Source organism: Oryctolagus cuniculus, chromosome 6, assembly GCF_964237555.1.
Source record: "Oryctolagus cuniculus chromosome 6, mOryCun1.1, whole genome shotgun sequence".
NCBI lineage: Eukaryota > Metazoa > Chordata > Mammalia > Lagomorpha > Leporidae > Oryctolagus > Oryctolagus cuniculus.
Genome location: NC_091437.1, coordinates 114,537,678 through 114,552,299, shown reverse-complemented (window position 1 = coordinate 114,552,299; position 14,622 = coordinate 114,537,678). Strand labels below are relative to the sequence as shown.

Here is a 14,622-nt window from a genome sequence, read left to right as displayed (position 1 = left end):
TAAATTTAAAGGCATTGATGTCCTTGCTGCCAGTTATAGAGGAGACACTGGTAAGTCATGGAATATAGTAGCAAAATAGTTTCTTAAATTTATACCTGTGGTTTACTGATAACCAAATGCCTATAGAAAGCAAGGCTTTGGGTCACCTGGTAGTTGCTGCTATAGAACACTTTAATGAATATGAATATAATGTTATTATTGGTCAGTTGCATCGGAATATATGGAGAAAGAAAATAATCTCAGGGTTTTAAATTCCAGATCAAGGTGTGGATAATTGACTGAAAAGCTTCTATGACTGCTGTGTTTCATACAAAATTTATTTAAACCAAACCTAAAATCTAATCTGTAGGGTGGCTAAATTCAATTCAAGCATAAGGTTTTCTTATATTAGAATTAATACATTGATTGGAAAGTGTAAGGCCATGAAAATTGGGGTGGAGAAATATGGGCTAAATCAGATGATGCAGAGGAACTTAGAACCTTTACATTTTTTTTTTTTTTTTTTGAACTCATTTGCCAGTAGAAGTGACCATTCCCAGGTTTGTAGAATTTAGTCTCCACTTGCCTAGAATGTAATTTTCAGGGCTGGCACTGTGGCATAGCTAGTAAAGCTGCTGCCTGCAGTTCTGGCACCCCATATGGTTCAAGAACCAGCTGCTGCACTTCTGATCCAGCTCTCTGCTATGGCCTGGGAAAGCAGTGGAAAATGGCCCAGGTGCTTGGGCTTCTGTACCCACATGGAAGACCCAGAGGAAGCTACTGGCTCTGGTTTCAGATTGGCCCAACCCCAGCTGATGTGGCCATTTGGGCAGTGACCAGCAGATAGAAAATCTCTCTCTTTATCTGCCTCTGGCTCTTTGTAACCCTGTCTTTCAAATACATAAATAAATAAGTTTTAAAAATGTGATTTTCCTGGTATGAAAACCTGACTTGCAATAGTGTTGGTCTGCCTCCACATATACTCTATCACCTCTTTTATCTCCAAGTTAAGACCCAGGTTCTGGTATGCTTCCAGGGATCAGATAACAATCATGACCAGAATAGAGATTTAGCATACAGCAAAATAATTAGATTTACATAATTTATATTGATATTAACAATATGGAAATGGCTTGAAAGGATGTTGGTCAGGGTTGGAGAATATAAGTAGGATTACATTAAATTTATCAAAATTGGTTCAGTAAGCAAAGGTTCTGTCTTAAATGTGTTCTAATTGGTTGCCAAATGGTTCTAAATTTTGGCATTCTGTAGAAGGCAATATCAGGGCCGGCACCATGGATCACTTGGTTAATCCTTTGCCTGTGGTGCTGGTATCCCATATGAGTGCCAGGTTCTAGTCCCGGTTGCTCCTCTTCCAGTCCAGCTCTCTGCTGTGGCCCGGAAGGACAGTGGAGGATGGCCCAAGTGCTTGGGTGCCTGCACTCACATGGGAGACCAGGAGGAAACACCTGGCTCCTGGCTTTGGATTGGCGCAGGACCGGCCGTGGCGGCCATTTGGGGAATGAACCAACAGAGGGAAGATCTCTCTCTCTCTCTCTCTCTCTCTTTCTCTGGACAGAGCAATACTGTACTTTGAAGATTCTTCCTTTTACTGCATGCACTCTATTCTGCTTAATGATCAATATACTTGGATTTAAAAATTGGCAATACCAGGACAAGGCATAGACAATTTCATTGTTATGACCCTCAGAATTTGCTATCATTTAATCCAAGGGGCTCTGCTTTTCCTCCCCCTACAAAACTACCGATACTTTAGTACTTTGAATTTGAAATGCTGTTATTTCATTTAGTTTGAACTTGTGTCTTCCTTTTCTAGGTTGAGAGAGAAAAAAAAATAATACCTCCTTTTCTTAATTTTTTCAAGACAGCTGGCTCATTGCCCAGTCATATTGGCAATTCACACTCCTAATTTATGCTGGAGATGATAAAGCCCCATCCTTGTGGATGCCACCTTGCATATGCACAGAAGCATATGGAATCAAAAAGTGCCAGACCCAGCTTTGCACTCCAGGAATGTGTGGGAGGGCTCACCAGCACGTATAGGGTGAAGAAAAAGGAGATATGAGTAAAACTCATGAAGCAAACTAAGTCTTCTTCACTCCCCTCTCTTGGATATTTTAATATACATAAATATATGTATATATAATGGATATACTTCTGAAAAATATATATTGCTGAACAGGTACTGAATATTTTTCTATTTAAAGGAATTTTTATTTTTTTATTTTGGAGGGAATCTTTGTGTAAGCCCCCCAGTTTTAAGAAAAATGTACATCTTCTTCAATGTTTTTTATTGTCATTTTCTCTGTATAACCATGAGTTTCATGAGGTTGGAAGATAGTTTTTTACTAATAAATTCAATGATAATTTTTCATTTAATTTGTAAAATTATATAAGGAGACTGTAAATGAAGTGAGATTTTTATTTTCCACTTTAAATACAATGCTAATTTCATTAATGCTCTAATTGTAGCCTGGTGAAATACATACCACAGAGGAAGTCTTGGATTTCCCTGGACACATTTTTACATTATTGTGTTTTGTATTTGTATAAACATTGAACTCTGCCCAGTTCTTTCAAGACCTATTAACATTCATCCTCAGAACATCAACTCTCTTCATTTTGTAGTCAATGAGTGCTCTAGTTAATGGGGCAAACCTATTCCCTGGAGGTTGTACTTAGTCTTGTCCTAGAAATAAATGTAAATATGTTGCCATAGTTCCAAGTATTAAGCAAGTTTTTATTAAAACAAATGCCTTTATCCATTCAAGCAGACAAAGGCGCTGAGCCTGAGCAAGGAAACAAAGAAGTCCCAATCAATCAAGATGAGAGAAATTTCCAGATGAAAATGATCCTTTTATTAGACTTGTTTATACATATTTTAGTTAAAGTAATATAAATCTAAATACAAACATGATAGTTATTTGCAAGAATTACAGTGAAATTCTATAGAATTAAATATATTACCGCTCATTAATTATTCATTGCAATGAAACATCTATTAGCTGCTTTCTAGCATAGAGTTTCTTCACTTCTGTTAATAATTCTGATATTACTTTAGGAAATTTTACTCCTTTTCCAGCCTTTTGTTTTTGATGGAACTCTCTCTCTAGGTCAAGTATGAGGCAAATGACCCAGCACTCAACACACTGGCCACATTGCATTCCCTGGGCAGCAATGATTGTTTCAGGGTGGTCATGTGATTCTCCTGAGAGTTATTGAGATGCAGCGATACTTCTTCTGTGTTCAGTGAAAGGTGAAAAGCTCTTTGTTTTTCCTATTGGGTATGAACTTTGGAGGTTTAGCACCATTGCTGCTGCAGGCATTTTGCAATCACATGGAAAGCAGGGCCAACATCAAGGAAGCAGATCCATAGAAACAGAGGTGGAGAAAATGATTTTTGGTACCATCCTAATTGTTTAGTTATTCGATACAGAAGTCCTCAGACTCACTATTCCCCTCTTTTTTGTCTTAATACTGTTACTAATAGCAGAAATAACTCCAACTTGTACTTTTATTAAAACTAACATCATTACTTGGCAATGGGGATGTTAAGAGGTAGAAAACACTGATTTCTAACTTCAAAACACTCATAGTCCATGAGAAAACACACACACACACATTTTTCTAATATATGAAAGTAATGCATGGAATTTTAAAGCATAGGTTGGGCTGGCACTGGGACCAAGAAATCTTACTAGAGAGGTGACATTTGTATTAAACTTTTGAAGAAATGCATATTTAAATAAAATTAGCATAATTACTACATACAATTTGATTCCTTCAAAATCAGACCCTCATATAAGATCTAGGTGCAAGTAATTTCCTTGGGAGTGAATTCAAGGAACCAAGAGTGAGAGAATGGGAAAAATGAGAATCAATTGGGAGAAAAGCCATTAAGGGCACTGAATGAATGAATTACTGTGTGCACATCAGACTCAGTTCTACTGATGATCCTTTGAGAATCCATCCTGCTAGGGATGCCACTGAATTTGTCCATGACCCTCACCCTAACTGATTGAGTTCTGTTGCTAGAATGGTATATCCCTGCACTTTTTGGCTGCATTTGTGCTAAGGCAGGTTCTCTTTTGCAGTATTGGATAAGGCTCTCAGGGAGAGCTGTCAGTGTGCTGGGACTCTGTCTGCATGCTGGAAACCACTTGCGGATACACTGAGGGGTATGGAGCAGCATCAACCTCATCTGCTACAGGTCCCATTTTCTGTGAGAAGTCTTATCATTCCTGTTCTTTCCACAAATTCCTAGAGATGCATACTCCAGTGCTTTTCATTGGTTCTGAATCCTGAACTCCAGTGAACTAGTGATTGGCTGCAGGCTCTCTTGGGGAAAGGATGCAACCTCTCAGGCTTATCTAGACTAGAATGACTAGGTGATTCCCACAAGGGTGCAGCTGTGAGTTGATAGCAGCAATGTTTGCAGAAGATGGGAATGTGATGTGTGCACCTAGGCATTCTCTAGAAGGGATACTAATGTCCTTTATCTACTTGGCCACTCTACCATGCTAATTTCCCACTGGGTGAGTTCTTCCAGTCCTGACCTTCTACAAAAGTGTTTATCTGCATTTTTCTCATGACTTCCCTTTTTTCTCTACTTTCTGTCCACCTTTATTGTTTTAATACAAATAGAATTTGACATACTATTTAGCTTTCAATCATCTTCTCACATAAGGCCTCCCTTGCTTGCCAAAAGCCTCACGAATGTTTAGTTAACCAATGAGTTATTTGCTTGTTTCCTCTGGTTCTTTTAAGCTTTTGGAAAAACTGATGGAGACCTTGAAATTTCAACCTTCCACTGTCCCTTTTCCATTACTGAATGAGGTGCTGTAATGTATTACTAAAGTGATTGCCTATGTTAATATTAGATTTGGTATTAAATAAAAAATTAGATTTTTATTTTGAACAGCAATGATTTTGCCTTTATAAAAGACGAATTACAACTATATGGTGAGATGTTTGTTTTTGGAAGGGCAAAGATGGCAGATGTATAGCACAGAGGTTAAGATGCTACTTGGTGTGCCTGCATCAGATATCGGGGTTCATGGATTTGATTCCCAGCTCCACTTCCAATTCAAACATCCTGTGAACGCATGGTCAGGGAGGCAAATGGGGCTACTTTCAATGGTCTGACGTGTGATGCTAAGAACTTTAGGCTTTATCCTGAAAACCATGCCATTTTCAGACGGGCATTTAAATGAAAAGACGTTTTTCTCTCTCTAGATTCTCTGGAGTATGGATGCTAAGAAGGGTAATATTGGGGCAAGGACGTCAGTTATATAGCTTTTTCACAAAATCATGAAAAATGATGTTTCCAAATGCAGATTATAACAGTAGTGATAAAGATAACTGTAAGCTTAAATGACATTTAAATAGTAAAAAGGACAGGATCAAATGATTTATAGCATATAGATAGGAGGGAATGAATACTCAAGAATATTAGCTTTTGTGCTTGTAGACTATCATTCTGCTAATTCACCCTCTTCTTCTTTTAGCTTTTTTTTCTATTCCATAAAAGAAAAATGATATTATACTGTATATACTTTGTAGTATATCATGAACATCATTCATTGTAATAAACATGGTATAAAGGAAAAATTCATATCAATTTTAATAGCTGCCCAGTGCTTTAATATAAAAATGTAGAATAATTTATTTAGATTATACCTTATTGTAGGCATTTAGATTGTTACTTTTTTCAAATGTTAAAAACCATGCTATTAATGAGTATCTTTAAATCCAAACATTAGTTCATAGTTTTTTTAATTTTTTTTTAATTACTTGAGAGGTAGAGTTACAGACAGTGAGAAAGAGAGACAAAGAGAAAGGTCTTCTGTCTGTTGGTTCACTCCCCAAATTGCCACAGCAGCTGGAGCCATGCTGATCCGAAGCCAGGAGCCAGGAGCTCCTTCCTGTCTCCCATGAGGGTGCAGGGGCCCAAGGACTTGGCCCATCTTCTACTGCTTTTCCAGGCCACAGCAGAGAGCTGGATGGGAAGAGAAGCAGCCGGGATTAGAACCGGCACCCATATGGGATGCTGGCACTGCAGGCGAAGGATTAACCTATTGTGCCATGGCGCTGACCCCATTTAAATCCAAGCATTAGTTTATAGTTTGAATCATTATTTCAGGATATTTCTTGAAAAGGAAAATCTGAATATTTAAAACTTTTGATAAATATTGCCAAATTTTTCCCTGAAAATTTATGTCTCAAGATATTCAGGAAGCTGCGTCCCCTACCTCTAATCTCTTTGATATAATTTATCACACCCCAGTATCTCTTCCTTAGCTTGCAGTTCCTCTGTAGAATCCTTCATTAAATTAAGAGAGTGCCACAAGGATAAACTAAGAGATAAGACCTCGAATCACAAAGACTCAATTTGCTCCTTTAGGTAACATCTCAGTGCTAGCCTGCATGATGAGAGATTTGCAGCACCTTACCAGGAGGTGCAATACCCAATCTACCCTTAGATCCAGATAGACCAGAGCCCACCTTTGCCATCTCAGAGGGACACACACTGGTCCCTATCATTGACCAAAGGAAGTCCAGAAGCACTGTAGACCAATCAGAGACCCACACATGAGCTGGTCACACACTGCTCATCTCCAACTTTGAACTGTAAGATTCATCACCTTTAATCCCTCTGAAGTCTGAGAACTGAGCCTTAGCTGCCTGGCCCCTTGTTACCACCACCTTGATGTATGTAATTGGTTTCGTGTGCATGGGATAGCAGACCCAGTTTTGGGAGTTTTATAGCAAATACTCCAGCCAGTCAATTTTTAGTGGAACAAAAATTCAGATAATCAGTAATGTCCCTGATTACTGAATTACTATAGTTTGCACTTATACTCTTTCTCACTAAATATGGCTGTTCATGCTGAAATCCATGGTACTGGAGCAGGACTTATTCCTGTGTACTCCCTACATGAGTGCAGATAAAAAATAGAAGATTAAAACCACACAGTTTCACTCAGCTGTTGTAATTACGAGACTACCCAATCAGAAGTAAACTGCTACTTGGATATGCACCTTTTGTTCTTACTGATTAAGTGTCTTAACAGCCTTTCTCTCTATATTCTCATGGTTTTGTTCTCAAATCACTTTTTGCATCTCTCATATTAGAAATTCTAGGTAAGGAGCTATTGGACAGAATAGAGAGGACTGTTGAATTGGAATGAAGAGATAACGGGCTAGTTCTGGCTCTGACTGGGCAAGTGATTTATCTCTTAGATCACGTTGCAAACAGTGGGCCAAATCCAGCCTGCCTGCTGTTTTCATTCAACCTGTGAGCCAAGCATCATTTTCACATTTTTAAAAAGGTTTTATTTATTTACTTGAGAGGAAGAGTTACAGAGAAGGAGAGACAGAGAGAAAGGTTTTCCATCTGCTCGTTCACAATGTCTACAGTGGCCAGAACTGGGTCAATCTGAAGCCAGGGACTAGGAACTAGGATCTTCTTTAGGGTCTTCCATGAGGGTGCAGGGGCTCAAGCACTCAGCCCATCTTCTACTGCTTTCCTAGACCATTTAGCAAGGAGCTGGATAGGAAGAGAAGCAGCTGGGACACAAACTTGCACCCATACAGGATGCCGGCACCACAGGTGGTGGTTTAGCCTACTATACCATAGCGCCGGGCCCAATAACGTTTTCACATTTTTAAGTGGTCAAAAAAGATCAAAACAGGAATTGTGTGAAATCATTTAAATCATGTAAAATTCAATAAGTTTTTAATGAAACACAACCTAGTCATCTGTTTATATATTGCCTATGGCAGCTTTCATACTATGATGGAAAAGTGGCGTAGTTGTAACAGAGATCAGCTGGCCTGCAAAGCCTAAAATATTCTCTCTCTGGCCATAAATTTACAGAAAAAGTTGGCCCATTATCGTCTTAGGTCTTCAGGATTTTTTTAAACTAGATATATTAAACCTGGTGAAGCATTCCAAAAACACTTTCTTCTTTCTCTTGTATAACTTTATTTTAAAACTATATAGAAAGCCAGTTTCAAATACTCCTGTGCATACAAACCAGTATGTACCAAGTTGCAAAACAAGCTCAGTTCTATAATTTTTTCAAAACCTCTTTACCATGTATGAAATGGCCATAAGTATTTGTTCTAATGAAAGTAAGGCATGTTAGAATGGTACAAGGGGCCTCACACACTGCTGTTAGGAGGCGCTCAGGATGTGGGATGGTTGCTCAGTGTGGAGACGGTGTCATTCACATTCACAACTTAATGGTTGTCCCACAGCATCTGAAAAGGAAGTTTCAGGGGTTTTTGGGTTTTTTGTTTTTGTTTTTGTTTTTTTTGTTGTTGTTGTTGTTTTTGTGTGTGTTTTTTTCTTTTTTTTTGTTTTTGTGTGTGTTTTTTTTTTTTTTTTTTTTTTTTTGAGGTTGTAAGCTTTGTCCTGAGAGGCTCAGTCAATTTTCCTCTTTGAGCACTAGGATGGTGATCCCTGCATAATTGAACAGGTCACTTTGGGTCCCTTCCCTCATTCAAACACAATTGAATCAAATTTGTTTTTCAAAACAGACTTTAGAAACAAAGGAAAATAATTAGAAATTGGAACGAAGGCACAATGTAGGACACAGCATTGTATGTTCTCATTAAGAAACTAGGTTTGATATCTGTCTGCTTTATTGTATTCACATCACCTCTGGGAATCTTCATAATGTACTTGTGGTTCTCCTGTACTGTGTATAGCAATTATGGGTCACTAAAAAAAGAAAATGAAAAAATATAGAAAGAACAAAAAGATCACTTCTCCACCCAAAGCACCCAAAGGGAAATTAAATATATGAAGAAATTTCAAAAGCTTACTTTGGTACAAAACATCCATGCATTTTTTTTCCATAAAATACAATTTTTATAAGCCTTTTATTTGAAGTCTTGTTTTTACCTCAATTTCAAAAAAAATTTTGTACCCAAATAAACATCATTTAATTCCATTTTCCACAAATTCTTTGTAGTTTCCATATTCAAATAATCATGTGAGCAATAATAGTGATATTGTTTTAGATTTTAAAATAATGATGGGGGCCAGAGTTGTTTGCACAGTATATAAAGTTGCAGCCTGCAACACTGCATCCAGTATGGTTGGGTTGTGTCCTGGAGGTTCCACGTCCAGTCCAGCTCCCTGCTAATGGTCTGGGAAAAGCAGCAGAAGATGGCCCAAGTACTTGGGCCCCTGCCACCCAGATGGGAGACCTGGAAGAAGCTCCTAGTTCCTGGCTTGAGTGTAGCCCAGACTTGGTTATTTTAGCCATCTGGGAATTGAACCAGTGGATGGAAAATCCCTCTCAATCTGTCTCTCCCCCCTTTCTCTCTCTGTAACTCTTTCAAACAGATAAATAAAATTTTAAATAATGATAAAAAATGCAGTGTAAAATATTTTTTCTCTTTTGATGTGGTTCATCACATGCATTGAGAATATTGGTCCAAACCCTATTCCATTTTCTGGTTCACTCTCCAAATGGCCTTAACGGCCGGAGCTGAGCCAATCGGAGTTCAAGAGCTTCTTCTGGGTCTCCCACATGGGTGCAGGGACCCAAGGATTTGGGCCATCTTTTACTGCCTTCCCAGGCCATAGCAGAGAGCTGGATTGGAAGTGCAGCAACCCATATGGTTTGCAGGCACTGCAGGTGGCAGTTTTACCCACTATGCCACAGTGTCGACCCCAGACAAACCTGTCATTTTTACTAAATATCTAATTACCCTACTCTAAGAACTTTCTGGAAAACAAATGTTGCTGGGACAATAGTTATTGGAGGCCAGTGCTGTGGCTCACCATGCTACTCCACCGCCTGCGGCACCGGCACACCGGGTTCTAGTCCCGGTCCGGGCACCGGATTCTGTCCCAGTTGCCCCTCTTCCAGGCCAGCTCTCTGCTGTGGCCCGGGAAAGCAGTGGAGGATGGCCCAAGTGTTTGGGCCCTGCACCCCATGGGAGACCAGGAAAAGCACCTGGCTCCTGCCTCCTGCCATCGGATCAGCGCAGTGCGCCGGCTGCAGCACGCCAGCCACGGCGGCCATTGGAGGGTGAACCAACGGCAAAGGAAGACCTTTCTCTCTGTCTCTCTCTCTCACTGTCCACTCTGCCTGTCAAAAAAAGAAAATAGTTATTGGAGCTGTTGTGTTTTGTTTGTTTGTTCACATCTGAGAACTGCAAAGACAAAATAGCAATGTAAATGAAGAACCTGTCATTTCTGAGAGCCCTGGTGAGCTGGACACTTCCAAAGTCTCACTATGTTTGATCCTCATGGCAACTCCAAATCCTAAAGAAGAGGCCTAAAGAATTCCAAAGACAGCAAAGAACGGGGTGTGTCTAACTCACAGAGCAGATGTCCAGTTGAGCAACATCTTAATGGGTGAGGTTCTTAGCATTTGTGTGCGTGTGCATGTTAGACGAGAGACCTTCAGGAGGATAATTCAAAGACTAAAACCCCAGGCCATGGGGACAAAGTATCTTGCATGACATTTTCTCTTTTCTCTGGCACTGTCAGCCTGCAGTAGTGATGAGCCTGCTGCTCTGACTGATGGCCCACACCTCGAAGCATTTGCTGTTGCCCTGCAAATGTAGGAAAGGTGCTAGAGTAATCAGCTCTGCCCTAGCAATCAAGGAAGGCTCCCTCCAGGATCTTTGTGATCTGGCCAGAGGCACTGGAGAACTATTGTACTGATAATTTAAAGGAGACTGCTTGATATGAAAACCCCAAAAATTAGTATTTCAAGAAAGAAGAGAACTCAAATTTCACTGTCTTCTTTGATGAATTATACCACTACTATAAGTATTACTCAAAATGTGCAAAATCCACTTTAAAGATGAGTGAACCTTCTAATATGTATAAAAATAAATCAGGCTGGGTGGTTTGAAAGTAACAGAGCTATTTGTACCAAGAATTTTTTTTTTCTTTTCTATCCTTTCCTGTGGAGATAATCTAAGTGCAACATTTCTGTAAAAGACAAAATCTTATTGACTTCAGTGGGCTTTTGGATCAATGCAACCATCAAGGAAAACAGCACTGATTTAAGTGCACTTCTTGGCTCTCACAGGGGCACCAACAGCCTGCAGAAAAACACAAAAAATATTAATTGGCATGCTGCTATGTAATGACTTTTTCCAAGACTAAGAAAAAGACAATTTTATTTCATTGCAAGTATATATTTTATGATACTAATATTATGAAGTAGCTTACTAATTTTCTAGTAATAGCACCTCACTTGGTAGAACATTTATTCTGCAGATTTTTAATAAGCATAGAACTAATTTGGTTCATCAGATAAAAAATAAGCATAAAATTTATCTTTCATTTTATAAATTAGGTAACTTATAACATTAATAATGTACATGTATATGTTATATACATATGAGTATGTGTATGTGATTTATATGTGTATGTATGTTTGCATGTCTGTCATAGTTTATCTGACTTTCTGTTGTAGAAAGTAAACATTGCTTCTTTTTTATTAATTTGTTTGAAAGAGCTATAGAGAGAGGGAGAGACAGAGAAAGATCTTTCATCTGCTGGTTCTATCCCTGGATGGCCACAGTGGCCAGGACCAGGCCAGCTCAAGCCAGGATCCAAGAGATTCTTTGAAGTCTCCCACATGGGTAGCAGAGGCCCAAGCACTCAAGTCATCCTCCACTGTCCCTCCCAGGCCACCAGCAGAGAGCTGACTCTGAAGTGGAGCAGCCGGGACATGGAACTGGTGCCCATATGGGATGTTGGCACCATAGGCAGCAACTTTACTCACCACGCCACAATACTGGCCCCACATTACTGTTCCTATTACAGAGAAAGCAAGGTGTATTTTTCAGGTGAATAAGAAGCCTTCACATTACTTATACAGGGAGAAAGTTGTATTTCACAAATACAACTTGGTATTAACAAAGGAGATGTTCTAACTGGCACTATAATGACCAACTATTATGATCAACCATTAGGAGAATATCGCTTGGGAGGCTTTGTGCTGCGTTCCATTTCAGCCAATGCCAGTGCATGTCTCAGTGTATTTACATCTGGAGAAGATGTTTACGTGTGTGATCTTCCTACTATTGGAGGTGAATGGTGGAATGGACTGTTTCTTGGCCATGCCCTGCAGTCATTTATACAATTATGGTTGAGTTGGAAAATCAGCTCAAATATATTTTAATTTGAAGATTTACACAATCATTGGCTTAAATAGATAAGAAAAGAGAGGTAGAAAGCAGAAGAAATCATCTGATTAGAAGTGTAAAAATTCTATTCAACCACTGAAACTGTGTGAGACCTCAACGTCTCCAAGTCCGGGCTGAATGCTTCAAATTACTTTCTGAAGACTGTTGTGTCCCTATCAGTCTGTATTTGAGAAGAAACCCTATGAGTCTGAGCGCCTATTCCCTTCTCTGCTAAATTCTGTTCATTCTCTTAAAGAATTGAAGGCAAAGTTTTACGTATTCTTTAGTGACTTTGCGCTATGAAGTAGAAATCGTCTTGGCCTCGAAGGAGCTAATTTTCCCAGCTGTTGCATGACTGGCTCATTAAACTTTAGTGATTAGGCCCCAGCTTTCTACCTCTGGGGCTTAGCCTGGGAGAATATTGGGGTTCATTGAAAAGCAAGGCCAGTTCTTAGCTATGGAAGCTCTTTGAAGCTGTATGAGGGCAACATCTAATTCTTGAGGCTTTCAGAGCACAAATTATTGTCAGGCCATCTGTTTTTTACCAACCTGCTACCATACTAAAGCATCAATAATGATATCTACAGGGAAATATTAAAGAAAGTTCTTAATGGTTGAATAAAAATGAAAAAAGTAGAAAATACAAATTCCCTCCTCAAAGTAAATATATGTAGACTTCTTTCTCCAAGAATCCAAAGAAATATAATTGTATACTTTAAAAGAATGAATTTCATAGTATCTGATTTATGTCTCAATAAGCAGAAAAAAAAATAAAAGATTTTTTGCAAGAGACAAGCCGTTACAGGCTGAATTATGTCTCCAGAATTCACAAGCTATAGCTCACAATGTGAATGTATTTGAATATAAGGTCTTTCAAAAGGTATAGTAGGGGAGGGTGCTTGGCAAATGGTTGATGTACCTGCATCCCACATAAAGGGGATTGGGTTCAATACCTACCTCCAGCTCCTGACTCTCGCTTCCTGCTAATGTGAGCTGTTTGAGTCAGCAAGTAATATGTCAAGTAGTTGGGTCATTCCCACCCATGTGGGAGACCTAGATTGTATTCCCAGATCCTGCCTTTGGGCTGACTCAGCCCTGGTGGTTGTGGGCATTTGGAGAGTAAATCGATAGACAGGCAATCTTGGTCTGTTTGTCTCTCTGCCTTTCAAATAAATGAAAATAGATCCTGTCTCCTGTTATGCTTGGGATATGTTCCAGGAGCTCAGTGGATTCCTGAACCTGCAGATATTATAAAATGCTATGGATAATGTTTATTCCAATACTACAAATGTATGATAAGGTCTAGTTTATTAGTTAGGCAATGTAAGAAATGAACAATAATAGCTGAAAATAAAATAGAATGATTATAACTATGTGAATGTCATCTTTCTCTCTCATAGTTCTGCACTCACCCTTCTTGTGATGAGAGATGATAAAATCCCTACATGAGTCTATGAAGTGAGGTAAATCACTTTGCTATATAGTGTCAGGGTAATACATAAGGATCACTTGAACTAAAGTACTGTGATATTGTTAAGCCAATCTGATAAGAAGGATAGCTGAGTGACTAATGAGTTGGTAGCATGTACAGCACGGCCACGCAGAAGTAAAGGATGATTCACACTGAATGGAACCAAGTGGAAAGTGGAACAGAGCAGAAGGGTGTTAGACTTCATCACACAGTTCAGAACAGTAGTGCAAGCTAAAACTTATGAATTGCTTATTTCTGGAATCTTCCATTTAATATTTTTGGACAATTGTTCAATGGTTAAATACAGATAACTGAAACTCAGAACATGAAATTGTAGGAAGAGAGGAGAGCTGTTGTAGTTAAGGTAAAATGGGGTCATATAACTGAACCCTAATCCATTATGACTGGTGACTCTATAGGAAGAGATTAGAACAGAGGCACAGAAAGATGACCCTGTGTGCACAAAGTCCATCTTCAAGCTTGAGGAGAGACCCTCATGGGCTTCTCTTGCATGCAAGGATTAACTCATTGTGCTTTGGTGCTGGCATCCCATATCCAAGTACCAGTTCAAGTCCTCGATTCTCCATTTCTGATCCATTCTTGGTTCTTGGTTTTATGCTGGCCCAGCACTGGCCATTGTGACCACTTGAGGGAGTAAACCAGTGGATAGAAGCGCTCTTTCTTTCTTTCTCTCTCTCTTTCTCTCTCTCTCTCTGTTACAGCCTCCACACCCCTCCCCCATATTGATCTGCCTTCCAAACAAATGAATAAAACTTTAAAAGAAAAAGTTAAACGAAAGAAAAGAAGAGGAGAGACCCTCATAGTAAACCAGCCATGCCAGTACCTTGACCTCAGATTTATAGCCTTCAGAAAAAATTCCTTTTGTCTCATGCATCTTGTCTGTAGCATCCTTGAAAATGAATACAAATATTCTCATACTATTAGTAGTTTCAGCTGATTTATTGTTATTTCAGTTAATATAT

General features: G+C 39.1%; 1 long non-coding RNA gene across 9 annotated transcripts in view; it reads left to right on the top strand.

Moving 5' to 3' along the window:
* The window catches only part of LOC103348075 (uncharacterized), a 216,952-nt gene that overhangs the window by 93,882 nt on the left and 108,448 nt on the right, over positions 1-14,622 (top strand). For 5 of the 9 annotated variants that reach the window (XR_007919107.2, XR_007919109.2, XR_007919102.2 and 2 more), the window contains one exon: positions 13,569-13,631. The exons of the other annotated variants lie outside the window; for them this stretch is intronic. This is a non-coding gene — a long non-coding RNA (uncharacterized lncRNA). The remainder of the gene's footprint in view (positions 1-13,568; positions 13,632-14,622) is intronic. 9 annotated transcript variants of the gene reach the window in all.